The sequence below is a fragment of the Dipodomys spectabilis genome, unplaced genomic scaffold (assembly GCF_019054845.1).
Source record: "Dipodomys spectabilis isolate Male_0828 unplaced genomic scaffold, ASM1905484v1 ptg000019l, whole genome shotgun sequence".
Classification (NCBI taxonomy): Eukaryota; Metazoa; Chordata; class Mammalia; order Rodentia; family Heteromyidae; genus Dipodomys; species Dipodomys spectabilis.
The window spans coordinates 10,600,368-10,617,590 of NW_024870696.1; the positions used below are offsets into that span (position 1 = coordinate 10,600,368).

The 17,223-nt window shown below is 34.6% G+C and overlaps 1 pseudogene; it reads left to right on the plus strand.

Moving 5' to 3' along the window:
- The first annotated feature begins 3,880 nt into the window (after positions 1–3,880).
- On the plus strand, positions 3,881–3,970 carry LOC122104015 (annotated as a pseudogene).
- The last annotated feature ends 13,253 nt before the right edge of the window (positions 3,971–17,223 follow it).

Below are 17,223 nucleotides of genomic sequence, written 5' to 3' on the forward strand. Positions count from 1 at the left end.
ATTTAATATTATGACTGCATTCTGAAGAAAAAAGTCAGCTTCTAAAAGCTGAGAACTTGTAAGATTTTAGAGGTTGGGCTTCCTATTCCTGTCTTCCTTCTGCCCCAAACAGTACATCCTAACTAGTCAGTCTTCCTTCATTGTATTTATCCATATATTATGTGGGCATATTCCCTGGCAGTAGTTGATAATCTCTCATGAACATGAACTTCTGCCTCATAAAATGTTTTGACTTCAGCTATTCTTCTCTGTGACAGGTGATAATGGTCATTTTGTCCAGCAAAAAGTAAGTTATAGATGCTGAGTGAAGACTTCATTTGCAATTTAAGAAACAAGGCATTACATAGTCAAAGATATATTAATGATACTCCATTAGTTGACAATGAAATTAAAATTTTAATTCTAGCTGATTATCTATGCATTCTATAGACTTCACTCACTGTGTGCAATTTCCCAGTGAATGATCAATCTCATAATGCAAATGGAAGAAAATTATAAGAACATTATAAGTAATTCCTATTTCAATTTATATTTTTTAGGATCTAATAAATAAAGATAATGCAAAATCCACAAAGCAGAAAAAATAGGAAGAGAGAGGAGACAGAAAAATTCCAGAAATATGAATTAGAAAAATATATAAAAGGTAGAAATTCTACCTGAAAAGTTGTTTAAATGCAGAATTCTGAATATTCAAAATACAAAAAACTACTAATGAAGTTTTGAAATGATCAATATTCAAATTACTTCACCTTACTTATTGTACATTGTATATATATATATATGAAATAGATCACTGTGTCCAGAAGTAGGAACAGCTATTACACGTCAGCTAAAATTGTATGAGTACTTAAAATTAGAGTTGCATTTGTACTGTCAAATACAGCAGAAGTAGATATATGTGGCAGGAAAGTCCATGAGATTTTATCTTCAATTATCCAGCAGAAAACCAGAAGTGGTGCTGTGGCTTCAAGTGGTATAGCACTAGCCTTGAGCACAAAGAGGCTCAAGGACAGTGCTCAGGCCCCAAGTTCAAGACCCACAACCACCACCAACAAAAATAATAATTTTAAACATGTTATTTGTAGTGAATATTTTCTGCACCCATTGAATAATTATATAATTGAAATTTACATATTTAATATGAAATATATAAAAGGTCTCATTCTCAGATTTTATTGTTGAAATGATGTGTTTAAATTGTGTTGAGTTATTATAAAGCCAGATAACAGTGGGTCAGGTTTCTAATCCTAATTACTCATGAGGCTGGTATGTGAAGATCATAGTTTGAAGATAGTCCAGGATCTCTTATATCCAATTAATCATAGCTAGAGTCATAAGTGGAGCTGTGGCTCAGGTGGTACAGTGCTAGCCTAGACCTAAAAGGAGCTCAGGAATGGCACCAAAGCCCAGAGTTTGAGTCCCAGGAACAGCAAGAAAAAATGTTATTTCATAGATTTTTTTAAAGCTACATTTTAAAAGAAAATGTACTTTAAAGAAAATTCATTAACCAACTCCTAATCTATACCTGTTTATTTTACAAAAATATATAGAATTTTGAGACAAGGGACAAAGAGGGGACCAATGCAACAGGGATATTCACAAGTCAATATGGTGCAAATGATCTGTGCAACTTGGGAGCTTGGAGGAGGGAAATTAGGAGAAAAACGAGGGAAGGGGTAATGGTAACATGTTTGACAAGAAATGTACTTATTACCTTACTTCAGTAACTATAACCCCTCTGTACATCACCTTGACAATAAAAATGAAGAATAAAGAGTAATAAAATCTCCTGTCTCCATTTACCTGAAAAACATGTATACTAAATTGAAGGAAACATTGTGATCGATAGTATGTTCTTATTATTTAAAAAAAAATTCCTCTACATTCAAAATAAATTACTCATTTCTGCTGATCTATATATTTCTATATATTTGTCATGACAGTATTCACATTTCATTTGGAACATGAAACAAAGAGCCTGCTTTCAACACTAATAAAAATTGTAAAATTACTTGTAGATTTCTTTGTTCAATGACAAAATAATATATGCATATGGGAGTACAACCAACCCGGTACTTGAATTTTAGCCAGAATAAGAGAAGGACTAAGTAACAGTGAGAAAATTATCTTGATAAAATTAAAGTTGAATACTTCAGAATTCTACATCACACTATGATAAAAAAATCATTTATATTAAACATCTTAAGGTTATTATCACAATTCTAAAACATTTTTAATCTAAATTTGACTCTAATACATGGTCAGAAGAATGACTCAACAAACTTGAAAACTAACTCAAGAGACTGACAATAGATTATTTATAAATATGATACTTGAAATTTCATTTTTATTCATAGAACAAGCACACAAAATTTTAGAAGAAAATATTTTACACAATATGAAATAACCAATTCCTTACATACATGTTTGTTTTTAAAAAGAGAATTAAGATAAAATTTATAAATTCTAAGCTTATGGAAAATATGAAAAAGAGAAACATTGAAAAATGGTCAAATGTTAATAATACAGAAGTATTTTAAAATCCAAATTAGTTATTGTTTTATAGCTATCAGATGAAAATAAGTTTTAAATTTTGAGACTAACAAGAGTTGGTAAAAATATGGAAAAATGAGAATGACTAAGAGCATATATTGATTCAAGGTTGGAGAGAAATATTGGCAATTTCTGAAGAAGTTTAAGGTGTATATCCTACAATTAATGCTCCTAAGACAATACCCTGGAGCTTATCCTTTTACCTTCTGAGAATATGATGAATCAGACATAACGTTAGAACAATCTGTTGTAATGCCTAAAACCTAAAAGAAAGTTAATTTCCATTAAAAAATTAAATGAAAAGAAATCATGTACTGGATATGTAGCTCAGTGGCTGAGCTTGCTTGGATGAGAATCCCAGGTTGAAACAAATTATAGGAAACTGGTCTAATTGTGAGAGAGGTTTTTGTCTGCCAAACCATCACCCTCACCAAGGTACTAGGTGTTTAATTCTTTTGCCTTAGCTGTGTTACTCTGGACAAAGGAACACAGACGCCAATTTGATCCCAATTCTACCTTCTTCCCAAGCCAGGCCTGCTGTAGCATTGTTATGATGGCATAATGTAAATCTAAATATACACACTGTATACAAACGTGCACATTTTTATATTTTCATGGATCAGGCAAAACTAAATTTAGTTTAAAAGAAAATTAAAATTAAAAATATTACTGCAGGAAATAATTACTCACACAGTACTTGATTTATGTAGGAGCTTGATTTAAGTAAGTCATTGTTAAATGAGATGTTATTTTAATAAGCAATCAGAATTTTTAAAACTCACATGAAGACACTGAGATTGTAATAAAAAATTAGTACAAAATATATAAACAATGTCTCTAATGTAGTCCTCAACAAACAAGGTAATAATATCACACAAAAGTCATGATGTATAGATGAGAAGCATTAAATAAATATGCAGATAATGACAGGATGAGCTATCCCTACAGCTAGGCAGTTCTTAATTCTGAGAGCCTTAGAAAGGATTAAGGCAATAAATTCGGAAGATATTGCATCAAGCTAAACATGAAATATATCAACTAGATAAATTGTAAATCAATAATGTTTCAATGAATGATGGTGATGAAAAGGAACATTAACCTATAAAAGTTAATATTTGTATGTTTATTCTGTCTGCAAAAACAAAGTAAAATATGAAACAACTGTGCAAAATTAAAAGCTAATGCCATTAAATAAAAGGCACAAAACTGTATAGAATGCCAATGATTATATCTATTAATTTTTAGCAAACACCTCGTAAAGGAGTAATGGAAATGAAAAATTTGATTTAGCATGAGAATATTTTCAGCATTAGAAAATGTCTTCTGTGCTGGCTTCAGCAGCACATATATACAGAAAAGATTAACATGGCCCCTGTGTAAGGCTGACACGCCAATTCATGAAGTGGTCCATATTTTTTAAAAGAACTGTGGACCATGATGTTTAGAGAAATAAACCAGTCTCATAAACATGGTTAAAACAAAGGAAAGAAAAGAAAAGAAAATGTCTGCTATATTCTGAATTCAGATCAGAGTCACAACTGTTCACACAAAATCAGACCGATATCTGCAAGAAGATGTCTGAAGCTTTCTCTTTAAATATGAAAATTGTTTTAGTTTGCTTTGAAAAGCTTTATTTTGCTAGCAATTCCTTTTTTTGATATTGTTGCTGGTTGTGGAGCTTGAACTCTGGGTCTGGATGCTATCTCTTAGCTCCTCAGATCCAGGTGAGTGCTCCACCATTTGGGCCACAGCACCATTTACGGTTTTTTGGTGGTTTATTGGAGATTAGAGTCTCACGGACTTTCCTACCTAGGCTAGCTTTGAACAGCAATCTTCAAATCTCAGCCTCCTGAGTAGCTAGCGTTACAGACATGAGCCAACAGTGCCAGGCAGCAATTCCCTTTGTAACTAACATGATAAGTTCTGAATTTTTTCTAAAAATGTTTTTTACATTTTATTTGGATCAACTTTTTTATCTATTTTCTTAAGGACTTTTATTATTTCATTTGTTCAACACAGTTATGGGTGGACATTATTCTGTTTTCAAATGCATGTTACAGCTCTTGACCTATAATATGGATTTTATTGCCTTGTCCTGAAGATGTAAGTTTGTTGTCATATTAACTATAAAAATTAATCTAAGATTGAGACTATTACCTCATAAAAGACAATCACTCTAAAACTGATGCATACATTGTTTGAACACCCTTGCAGATGATAAAAACAGAATCCATGCTTATTTCCTAACAATAAACTCTGTAGAGATGTCTTCAAATATTTGGCATAAATATTTTACTGTGCAAATATTTTCTTTGGCATACTCATCTTTGCTTGTGACTGCAGCAATATTTGATCATAGGTGTAAATCAAAATCTTTTGTTAAATGTGTTGTTTTCTGACTACTTTCTGTATAGAATGTATTAGATTAAAAGTGATTTACAATGGCAACATATTTTATTTATGAATTTGGTATTTTCCATTAAAACGTCATGCATACAAGATATAGACAAAAAAGGATGAATAAGCAATATTGTTTCCTATTTTTCATTGTTGCTTTGGGCCCAAAGATACTTTGCTCTAAATTTTACATGAATCTAATTTCTTTGTTTTCATTGACTTCCATAACAATGCAACTCTGCCTGTATATCATCTATTATATCTTTCTCAGCTCAAGCTGCCATAACAAAATGTCACAAGCCAAAGATGCTACCAGAAACTGGAATGTTACTGAAAATCGGAATGTGATTAAAACGGAAACTCAAAGAACAAATCATTTTTATCCTCATTCTGAGCAAAGGAAGTGAAAGGTCAAAGCACAGGGCAACAGGTTCTGCTGAGGGCTTGCTTCCTTCCTGCAATCGTGACCACCTCCTGTGTCCTCACATAACATGAGTGAACCACCTGTGCCCTTTGCAGCCTGAGTTGTATTGCTGTAGACATTAGTCTTGTTCCAACTTGAGGAGTTCTCCAAAGTTCTTAACTTCACATTTATTTATACTTTGGCCATAGGTTCAGCATATAAATTTTTTTAATACATTCTTAAGTACATAGTACTATGATACCCTTTGCTATGTGCTTGACATTTGTTTGATATTTGTAAGATTCATCCCTCAAGCCATTTACAGTTTTATATTTTTCATTAATATTTTATTTTTGTAGTGGAAATTATTATGTAGAGATATCTGTTGTTCTGCCAGTGGAATTTATGCTGTTTCAGATTTGTACTATGATAAGGGAAATTTATGTATAAGTTGTTTTTATGGTTTTAAATTTTGTTTGCTGACAGGAACCAGCATACAAAGACACATTCACCTCCATGTTTATTGCAGCACTGTTCACAATAGCCAAGATTTGGAAACAACTCAGATGCCCACTACTGATGAGTGGGTCCAAAATATTATGCAGCCATTAGAAAGGACAAAATAATGGCATTTGCAGGGAAATGGAAATTTGCAGCAGATTATTTTGAATTAAGTAAGCCAAGAACAAAGAAACAAACAGCACATGGTCTCCCTGATATGTGGATGCTAAGCCAAAATACAAGAAGATATGGCAAAGTAACAGGACTCAAGAAACAAAGGACAGCCACCCATTTTGTCATATCATTACTAAATGACTCCATGTTCTAGACCATATATATGGTAGATACATGCATGCCACAGAGGGAAGCCAGGAGGAGGAACAGAATAAGTGGGAACAGCCCACACTAAGCAAAAGGAAAGAAATGTAAACATCACCTGATGTAGAAAAAAATAACTTGCATTGTCGAAGCTCATAGAATTCACAAACTGTATAGACCACGATAATGACAATTTGACTTGTGAAAGTTGAAATGTGTTTGTGACTCTAAGTAAGTATCACTATTCCACAATAATGTGAAATTCATGTAATCACCTAATCTCAATTAAAGAAAAAAAATGAGAAGGGATGGGTTAAGAGAGATGAGTGACAATGTTGTCAGACACTTTGTACTCATATACTATTTTGTGGAATGGGAACTTCTTTGTACAACTACTTAAAAATAATAAAAAAAATTGTAGCAAAAATATTTTGTTTGCTGTGCTGAGATTAAAGCAGGATGACAAACATGTTAGACCACTAATTTCACAATGAGCTACATCCTCAGAGCTCACACATAATTCTTGTAATTAGAATTATAACTGTAATTCATGCATTCATCTATATGTTTCTGGAAGTAATAAGACTTTAGAACCTTGTATTTTACTATAAACACATTCATATCTTCATTTGGGGGACATACTCTAAGGTTACACTTCAGACTTTCTAAAAACGGTGGATTAAACACACAAACATGCACGCATACACATACACACACAGTATAAACCAGGACCCAGTGTTTCATGCCACTTAATCTTAGCTAATCAGGAGGCTGATATATGAGGATTACAGTTCGGAACCCAACTCAGGCAAGACAGTCTAACTCATCTTTAATTAAGCACCAAAAAATCAGAAATGGAACAGTGACTTAAGGGGTTGAGTTTAGGCCTTGAACACAAAAGCTCAGGGATTATACTCAGGCCCTGAATTCAAGCCTCAGAACAGCACACACACACACACACACACACACACACACACACACACCAAATAAAAAAAGCTACACCCACACTATACCAAAATAAATTAATATCTATAGTTATTCTTTGTCAAAAATATACAAACTCAAACTTCAGATTTTTATAGAGTTTAAAATAAACATGAGCAATGAATGGTGAATGAACCTCTTAGAATACAGAGGCGAGCACACAAAATGCACAGGATGCCTGACATTTTTCCCCAGGAGACATGAGTCCTTAGTGACCCTGCAAGAATGGTCACAGCATGAACACAGGAGAGAAGGGTGAGGCTGGACCAGGGTGAACCACGATCATCCGACTGAAGCTCCATAAAGCACTGCACCATGGTCCCCATGAAAACTAATTGTTCTCTGTCCATTGTAGGTGATTGTAGAGTGTATTGGAAATTATTTCAGCCGCATTAAAATGAGGACTTTCTTTTACACTGTGGACCATGAAGCGCTCACATGAATAAAAGAAACCATTAGTACTTCACATCTTCCAGGTGAGTCTGCCTATTAGAAATTCATTAAGACTGAAGGAAAGGTAGTCAGAAGATAAACCACCATGATCCACGTGTGAACAAGCATGTACAAAGCAGACTTTCTCTATCAGCAAGTACTTTCAAGAAAACTTTGAAATGTTTATTTAAATTATTTTCAGTACTTTAAAAGTTTATACATTATACTTCACATATATATGGTATATAGTATGATAATTTTATACATTAATACAATGTAAAAATATCCATTCAGGGTAATTTTGTCTGGAGAATTGCTTATGAAATGTTTTTGGAGCTTTTCAAAGCCCACATTTTATTCTTCCTGAATTTTGCCAGTCTAAGTTTAGAGATCATGTTGGCAATGTTCAAAGTCCTTGTCTATTCTCACTGTACATCTGATATGGTCACCTGTAGGAATTGTGGCACAAATATTATCAAGAGTCAAAAGCTCAACAGATGCCATTGGCTCACACCTGTAATTCTTGTTATTCAGGAAATTGAATCTCAGGATTATGGTTCAAAGCCATCCCAGGTGAAAATACATTGCTCAATAAGAGAAAGGTTCAGCCTGTGCCAAACGTGTGATCTTCCTTATTTTGCACACTACAGGTAAATGCAGGGGCGTCATAGCCAATCACACAGTGGAGATGGACTTCTCCTCACTCAGTTCTCTGCAGCAGGCAGATCCAGTTGGTACACAGCTTCCTCTTTCTGCTCATTTACTTAGAGACTATCTTGGGGAATCTTGTCATCGTCACCCTTGTCACCGTGGACCATTGTCTTCACACCCCATGTACTTCTTCCTGAAAAACTTGTCCTCCCTTGATGCAGGCCTCATTTTGGTCATGGTTCCAAACCCCATTGTGAACTGTTGGACACACAGGAGCAACATCTCTTTCCCAGGATGTGTGTGTCAACTCTTCTTGGTGGTTCACTTTTCTGGGTGTGAGCTTTCTCTCCTCACAGCCATGTCCTGTGATTGCTATGTGGCCCTCTGTCACCCATTGCATTATGAGGTCATTATGAACAAGTCAATCTGCATGCAGATAGCTGCTTCTTGGTTGTTTGGAGGTCTTATTGGCATCTTGCATACTGCTGGAACTTTCTCTTTGTCTTTCTGTGGCTCCGGAAAACTCCCACAGTTTTTCTGTGATGTCCCCTCTCTACTGAAGATTTCTTGCTCTAAGATCCATGTCACCATTGAAGTTTCTGTGGCCATTGCCATAATATGTGGACTTCTCTTCTTAGTGTGAAGGGGAATTCATATGCTTACATCTCCAATACAGTGCTGAGAATGCCATCATTACAAGGGCGGTTAGAAGCCTTCACCTGTGTGTCCATCCCACAGTCATCACCACAATTTTAGTAACAGGTGTTTTTGCCTATTTGAAGCCTGATTTTCCACACCTTTGGACTTTTTGGCTTCTGTATTCAGAGCAATGTGCCCATCCTTGAATCCTATAATATACAATTGGAGGAACAAGGAAATCAAAGCCTCTCTATGTAAACTACAGTGGAGGCTACATCATTGTAAGCATTCTGGGGAGTACGATAGAACTAGAATCAAAAAATCCTAGTGAGCATCCCCTACTTGTTTGTGGGGATTTTAGTAATAATCATAAAGAGTCTTTGTGATGTAAGGAAAATAATTCGGGGTCACACATTCATATTTATTTTTTTAATCTTAAAATTCCGGAATAGTGGCTCCTCATCATCGTTGTCACAGGAACAGTTGGAGTTGGGTATTGGTTACTTAGACTGATATACGTAATTCAATCTTCTGTGACTCCATGCCAGACTGATTGATCTAAAAAGTCCAATCTATTCCCAGACTGTTGCAATCAATGAATACATTATTACATTGAAAAGTTCTAATTACAGTAAGGAGTTTCAAATGGGTAGAATACCAAATGTTCACAGTACAAACACATCAAACCTTAAACGCTAAGGTTTTAAGATATTGCTCAGCAGGAGAGCTATTTCTATGGTTGGTGTTCTGACACTGCTAGCATTGATGGAAAGTTGTCTTCATGTGCATATTGATGGAAACTTGTAGGTCTAGAAGAGTTGAAGAAACATTTTCCTCACTAGAGACTACCAAAAAATGCAAATCTGCCAGCTACATGAGCTTATTGTGACCTGTACTGTAGTTGGAAATTACAGAATTGGAAAAGAATGCTGTTTTCTTTGAGATAATAAATCGGTTCTGACTATAGCAATAAAATGACCAAATTAGAATTTGTGGTATGAGTATTTAGATAGACACTGAATTTAGTAATGTGAGCAATGTTGGGAAAATAACATAAGATTCATACTCTTAAATATTTCTGTACTATGGTAAAAATGTCATTCATGTATGTTCTCCAATGTACGTACTCATTTTATTATTAAATAACATAAACACTAATGTATTTTTCATCTGTTATTTTAAGATTGTGGAATTAGTTAGAGTTATTTAATTTAGTATTATTTTAGTGTAATTTTACTGGGCCTTCTTTAACTTTTCACTGCTAACAGATGAATATTTGGGGCCACCAGCTATTTTACATAATTACTCCAATATAGATAGAGATGTGTTTTATACTTGTGTTGACAATTTATTCATCTATTTGAGTCTAAATACAAATGTACAGTTTTACTGTGTGGAAGGATTAGATGTTAACTGAAGGTTTTCAACTTGACCAGTGTTGTAGCCAGGCAAACTGAGGTCAGGTCTCAAAGGACTGTGTTGCAAAGAGCACTTTCTTAACCATGTCACAGAACAAAGTGGAGAGAGAGTTCATCAACATTTACCAAGTCACAGTTTATGATTCATATTATTCTATAATGTGGGAAAACAAATAACGTTATTTGAAAGGCAAGGTGCAGAAACAATAAGCATGGATGGTTGTGGTCATTTTCAATTGCTGAAATAAAAAACTACAGGTACAGACTGAGAAGAACTTATAAATGACTGGATTTTCTATCACAATTCTGCAAGCTGGGCATTTGGTACTAGGTTTGGTATAGCAAGGACTGCTTAAGGTTTGCAAACTACCAGCACTTCATTGCATCTCACAAAAGAGTATGAGATGAGTTTGTGTCAGTATAATGGAAGACGTACAATGGGAAGAGTTTCCTACTGCTAGACATATTTTCCTCATCAGTTTAGCAGAGCCTATGCTCTGTTTCTGCTCTTTGAGTGAGACAGTTTTTTTTTTTAATGAAAAACCAACTGGCAAAATGCTTTAAGAAGAATTGTGCCTTCCAAAGGGTAGCACCCAGTAAATTTCTGATTTGGGGGGGGGGGTTAGGGGGTGGTGAGGGGAAGGAATGGGAAGGGGACACAAAGAGAAGGCAACAATGCTTGGTAAGAAATGTACTCATTATCTTGCCCATGTAATTGTAACCCCTCTGTATGGTATTTTCACAATTAAAAAAAAAAGAATATCAAAGAGGGGCAGGCCCATCCTGCCGTATAAGTGGACTTGATTCCTTTTTCCAACCACTTTTTTTGTCTTCATTTTTCAAAGTGAAAGCTTAAACTAGTATTGACCTTTACCTATGTTTTAAAAAATTCTAACTTGGCCCCTTGAACCAAAGCAAAGTTGTATCTCCTTGCAAAAGATGTTCATATGATATCTGACAGATCTAAACCATCTGAAAGATGGAGAGTAGAAAGCAGAAAAAGCCTGATTAATCTGGAGTATAAACCTGAATATCTATAGAAGGATTTTTTTTCTTCAGGCAGTGAGTAATTTTATTAACTATTCTTATTTATTTGCCTTTGTCAAAGCAGTTTATGAATACAGTGCATCTTGATCAATGTTAGGCTTTTCAACACTCTTACCAACCCATCCTTCCCTTACTTTTCTTAATTTTAGGTTATGTACTTTTTTGCTTTTTAAGAACACAGTTCATACGTATCTTATGTCTTGATCTGTGTAATCACTTCAACACCTTACTTGGATTTTTTGAGAAATGTATAGTCAAAATTTGTTGCCAAGTGAGTTCACCACAATTTAAGGAGAGATGTCTAGGGCAGAAACACAGGCATAGCCCAATTATCCTTCAAAAGACTAGTGGCTCTTTATTGCCTTTATCATCCCCTGAATAATAAGATGAAATAGTCAGATCTGAGAATACAGGTCACACACAAGAAGCTACGCAGGTTGGAAACTGACACATCTCTTATCTGAATCACAGCACTAAAATAATTATATCGGGAGCTTTGTGTCCACAGCCTTTCATTGTTATGGTAGAAAAGTTTAAGCAGGGGGAAAGGGAGGATATGGGTGGGAGGGGGGGATATGGGAAGGGATCTGAAGGGGAAACAAAGGAGGAGGCAACAATGCTTGATAAGAAATGTACTCATTATTTTGCCCATGTGATTGTAACTCCTCTGTATGGTATTTTCATAATAAAAAAATTTTAAAACGATTAAAAAGATAAAGAAGCTGATATAAAAAGCTAAGACTACATTCAGGGTCAGTACAAGTTGTAGTTCTATGTCTTTAAAACTTTGAAATAAATGTTAACATCCAGAATGACAAGACATGGGTTGCAAACTTCAAGCAAAAAGAAAAGAAAAGTTTAAGCAGGATGTGTAACAGTGTAGGTGACAGAAAAGTTTCTGAAAATAGCCCAGACAGATTTGTATGAAGGAACATCTCAGAGAAATTGATGAGCAGAGATCCCATTACATGGGGGTGGTCACAAAGGAGAGTTACTTGCCTGTCGGGAATTGCACTGGAGTCAATCTCTAGTAAAAATGACATAATATTCAAGATTGTTGGACAATCTGGAGGGCATATAGCCTGCTGAACCAATCAGAGGCTTCATTAAGTCTGATCATACTCTTCATGAACTGATCCCTTTGACTGAATTCCCATTCAGACACTGTTGGTTCTAATCATCCATCATTCTGGTACACATTTTCCTGGAGCAGGAGGCTAGGAAAGGATGCTCAAAGGTGCAATTGAGCAAGGCCATGGTAAGAAATGCAGAACTTTTTTGGAAGGAAGGCCTCTCCTTTACCGCACAGTCAGGCCCATTCTTTTGCCCTTACTACACTAGAAGAGTTCTGTCTATTTTGGTTTAGCATGGGAAATTTCCAGGCAGGAAGTGTTAACCTCTTTGTTTCTCTTATTTGCAATAACTACTATATGTCTAGGACAAGCAGAAAAGGTCAAAAGCTATATACATTTGACCATATAAAATGATACTAAGCGAAATGAACCTCAAGATAGGGACACGAGTATTTTTTTTCTTTATTGCTATTGTTTTTAATGTATTTATAATTTACCATGTGATTTTTTGTTTTTTGTTTTTTTTGTATGTTCTTCCCCCATGGTATAATCCCTGTTTTCACTGTATTTGATTCCAGTGCCCTGAATCTTGTATATATTTTTTTCTAATTTGGGGAAGGGAAGGGAAATAACAAAATGTTGAAACAAGGATACAGGATGACCCATTATAACAATGAGATGTACAAGGCACTATGTTGAAAATTAACTTTACAACTTGTGAGGGGCGGAAGGGAGTCAAGAGTTGGAGAGGTGGGAGGGAAGAGGCAGAGATGGTAGGGGAAAAACAAAATTGGAGGTAATAATGCTTGATAAGAAATGTACTCATTACCTTACTCATATAAATATAACCCTTTGTACAGTATTTTTACAATAATATATATATAAGAAAGTCATTATATTATGTTTGTGCTTGCATTACTTGGCTTTCTTCACTTGGCATTATTTTCTGAAAGCATATAGGGATCTATCTCATATTCTCTCTCTCTATCTATCTATATACATATATGTATACACACAAACATACAGTTTTCCACTTTGATACATCAGCTCATAGATTCAATTCCATTTGCTTTGATTTTGAAATAGCCTCCAGTATTTAACAATTATAACCATGCTTTGATGAATATTTTTGTTTTTTTTCCTTATTGAAACAAATGATTGAGGTGATTGAGATTTTGCTATATGTATTCAGTGTCCAATGTGAGTTTACACTATTTGTGTGGCTCTAAGTAACCTGTGGGAATACATATTACTTCATTCATCTTAATAGAATGGATATTAAGATTCGGATTAATGTCAGTCTCACAATGAGAAATGGTATATTGAGCTGATAGAAAGTTTGAAAAAGCTAAAACATCTGTTTTCAAAGACTCATTTTCAGCCTGAGGCTGGTGGCTTATGCCTGTAATCTTAGCTATTCAGGAGGCTGAGATCTGAGGATCACGATTCAAAGCCAGCCCAGGCAGGAAAGTCTGAGAGACTCCTATCTCCAATAAACCACTAGAAAACTGGAAGTGGTGCTGTGGCTCAAAAGGTAGAGCGTTCACCTTGAGCTGAAGAGCACAGATTTCAAGCTCCAGGACTGACAAAAAAAAAGACCCATTTCCACACTATAGCCTCTTTCCAGAGATCTTCTATATTTCTCCTCATACTTTGATTTTATAGCCAGATTAAAAGGGAGCTAGGGTTACCACCTACAGAAAGGACTTCACAGCAGATTTGGTATATTCAAAATAAGAAAAGTATAGCAAGCATTATCTCCCAGAATTGTCATTATTTATGTTAGATATTTTTATGATTGTATAATGAGAATATATAATAACACATAATCCATGCATTTTGTTGGGTAATATAATTTCAGATGTATTCAAAGATAGATGTAGATTTTTTGAGATATCTGCTGTCATAATTTATATTGATGCTAGAGATTGGAACTTGGAGTTCCTCCTACATGATAGGAAAATGTTCAAATATTGATCTCTTTAAACTTTTGTCCTTTTATTCCATAATATTCTTTATAATATGGTTTCAGGATTATTTTGGACGCTGAAATTGATGTGTGTCTGACAGTAGCCAATCTCAGAAGCATGCTGTTTTCCAACACAAAATTCAAACTATATTATAAAATGAATTATCAAACTAAAAGAATAAGCAAATTATAGCTTAGTTGGGTCAATTACTATTCCATAAATACAATGTTATATATGATACTAGTTTTTGCTTTTGACCCTTATGATACTAAGTATTCCCCAGTCTAAAATTATCAAAAATTATACACAATTTTTAAAAATAATTATGTATGTAAAATTAATTTTAAAAATATATCTATTTGAGATGGGGTGCCGGTGGTTTATGCGTATAATCCTACTTTTTCAGGAGGCTGAGGTCTGAGGATCATGGTTCAAGATTATCCCAGGTAAGAAATCCACAGGATTTTTAACTCCAATATTTCCCCCCAAAAAGCTAGAAGTACAGCTGTGGCTCAAATGGTAGAGAATTGTAGCTGAGGCTCAAGGACATAGACTAGGCTCTTAGTTCAAGCCCAAGAATGGGATGTATATATATATATATATATATATGAGTGTGTAAAATACATATTAAATATAATATTAAATATATTTTGTATAACATAACAAATATAGAATATAAATATATTTGTATATAGATATGTAAATATAATTAGACATATTTATATATACATTTATGTAAATGATATATGATATATATCAGAATCATGCATAATCAAATATATATAGTTTATATGCATGCTATATAATGCATATATGTTATATAAGTATCATATATGTATATTATATATACTTTTATAGACCTGATAAATGATACATATAGCCGGGCGCTGGTGGCTCACGCCTATAATCCTAGCTACTCAGGAGGCTGAGATCTGAGGATCGTGGTTCAAAGCCAGCCTGGGCAGGAAAGACCGTGAGACTCCTATCTCCAATAAAACCACCAGAAAACCGGAAGTGGCGCTGTAGCTCAAGTGGTAGAGCGCTCGCCTTGAGCTGAAGAGCTGAGGGACAGCACCCAGGCCCAGAGTTCAAGCCCCACGACCGACAAAAAAAAAAAATGATACATATATATCACATGTATATCATATATAATTCTACCTATTTTATATGTGCCTTTATATACATCAAATATGATACACATATATGTATCAGATATAATAAAAGTATGACTTTGTAAGAAAATAGTAAAAGATAAACAGGGCTTGGGAAAATTCTGACACATTAACTCTTCTGTATAAGGGCTCAATGAATGATGAGAAATATGTCTCCTCATTGACTTCTCAGTAAAAATAAAGACGCTCAGTTGTATTACAATATTTGAAGCTACTCATTGCAAGAGAACATGCTTTATGATGCAATATTTCTATATGAAAATGGTGCCAATTTGTGTCTGTTCATTGAGAGGAATGGATTAATAATATCTCTACAGCAGTAGCAGAATTTCCCTTTGGAATTTCAACACACAGCCTTAGGGAGATGGGCAATGGAGATAAGAGGCTTTCCAGCTCACCTTTTGCTCTTACAAGCAGCTGTTTGCTAAACTCAGAACAGCAGGAAATGCAATGCTATTAGTGAGAGAGTTTCACAAAGTGAAGAAGTCAGAGTTAACTTGAGATATCTGGGTTACTGATGGGTCATCATTCCTCCAGCCATTTCACCAAAAAGCTGATGTCCTGTGTTCCCTGCAAGGAAGATAATTTAGTAAGTGTTAATTGTAATATGTTAAAATTGCTGGTTATATTTTCAGACATAAAAATTGGCCCAAGTGAAGATATGTAAGTGTTCTAATCACAAATAGATTTTAACACACCAACATATTTTCACTAGTTTTACATGTAAAATTTTAAATCTCTAATACATGGATATACTAATAAGAATTTAATTTTGAACTAGTCTTATACTGTACATAAGCAGTTATCAGAGCATTGGAAACAGATTATAATAAAGGAAAAAGATATCGAGATTCAATTTTTCTGATCATAGATTTTTTTTTTCTTTCTTGGCATGGCTGGAGTTTGATCTCAGGAACTCATGTTTATAGGAACATGTTCTACCAGTGAGCCACACCCACAGCTCTTTTTGCTCTAATTGCTCTTCATGTAGGTTCTAACACAGCCCCTTGGGGCCAGCTAGGCCATGATTGTCCTACCTGTGGCTTCCTTTGTTCCAGGATAAGGCGCATGCCACCATCAGAAACTAAACATTTAGAAATTATTAAAACAGGAAGAGAATGATAAAGGTTGTGTTGTTTTATTTAGTTAGCATCTATGTATAATAAGTAGAAGTTCCACTATAATATGTCTATACATGGACGCAGTGCATTTTGAACACAAAAAAAGGCTTCGATGAAAAACCAATATCTAAACACCAAAATTTTCAAAGACATATAACAGATCATGGCATGGGAATATTGGATATTTCACATATACCGTCTTTTCTGCCCTTTATATACATTCACAATAATATCCTTCTTCACAAGGGACCAGATGCTCTGTTCTGTAATCCTGGAAAGAGCTTCTGGATAGAACTGAATACTGTGGTGACAGGTGAACTTCTCAAAAACAAAATGAAATTAAAAAAAAAAAGAAAACATGGTGAGACTAGGCATATGCCCAGAACACTGCTGTTTGTTCAACTGAGGAACATTTACCCCCACAGCTGTTATTTACACCTGCTAAGTGCGGTCATGCATAGAAACACAAATTAACTAGTTCTTCTGAACTTTGAATGGAAGCAGATGGCATCCTTGAGTATCATATGCAAACTTTCTTGTTTTA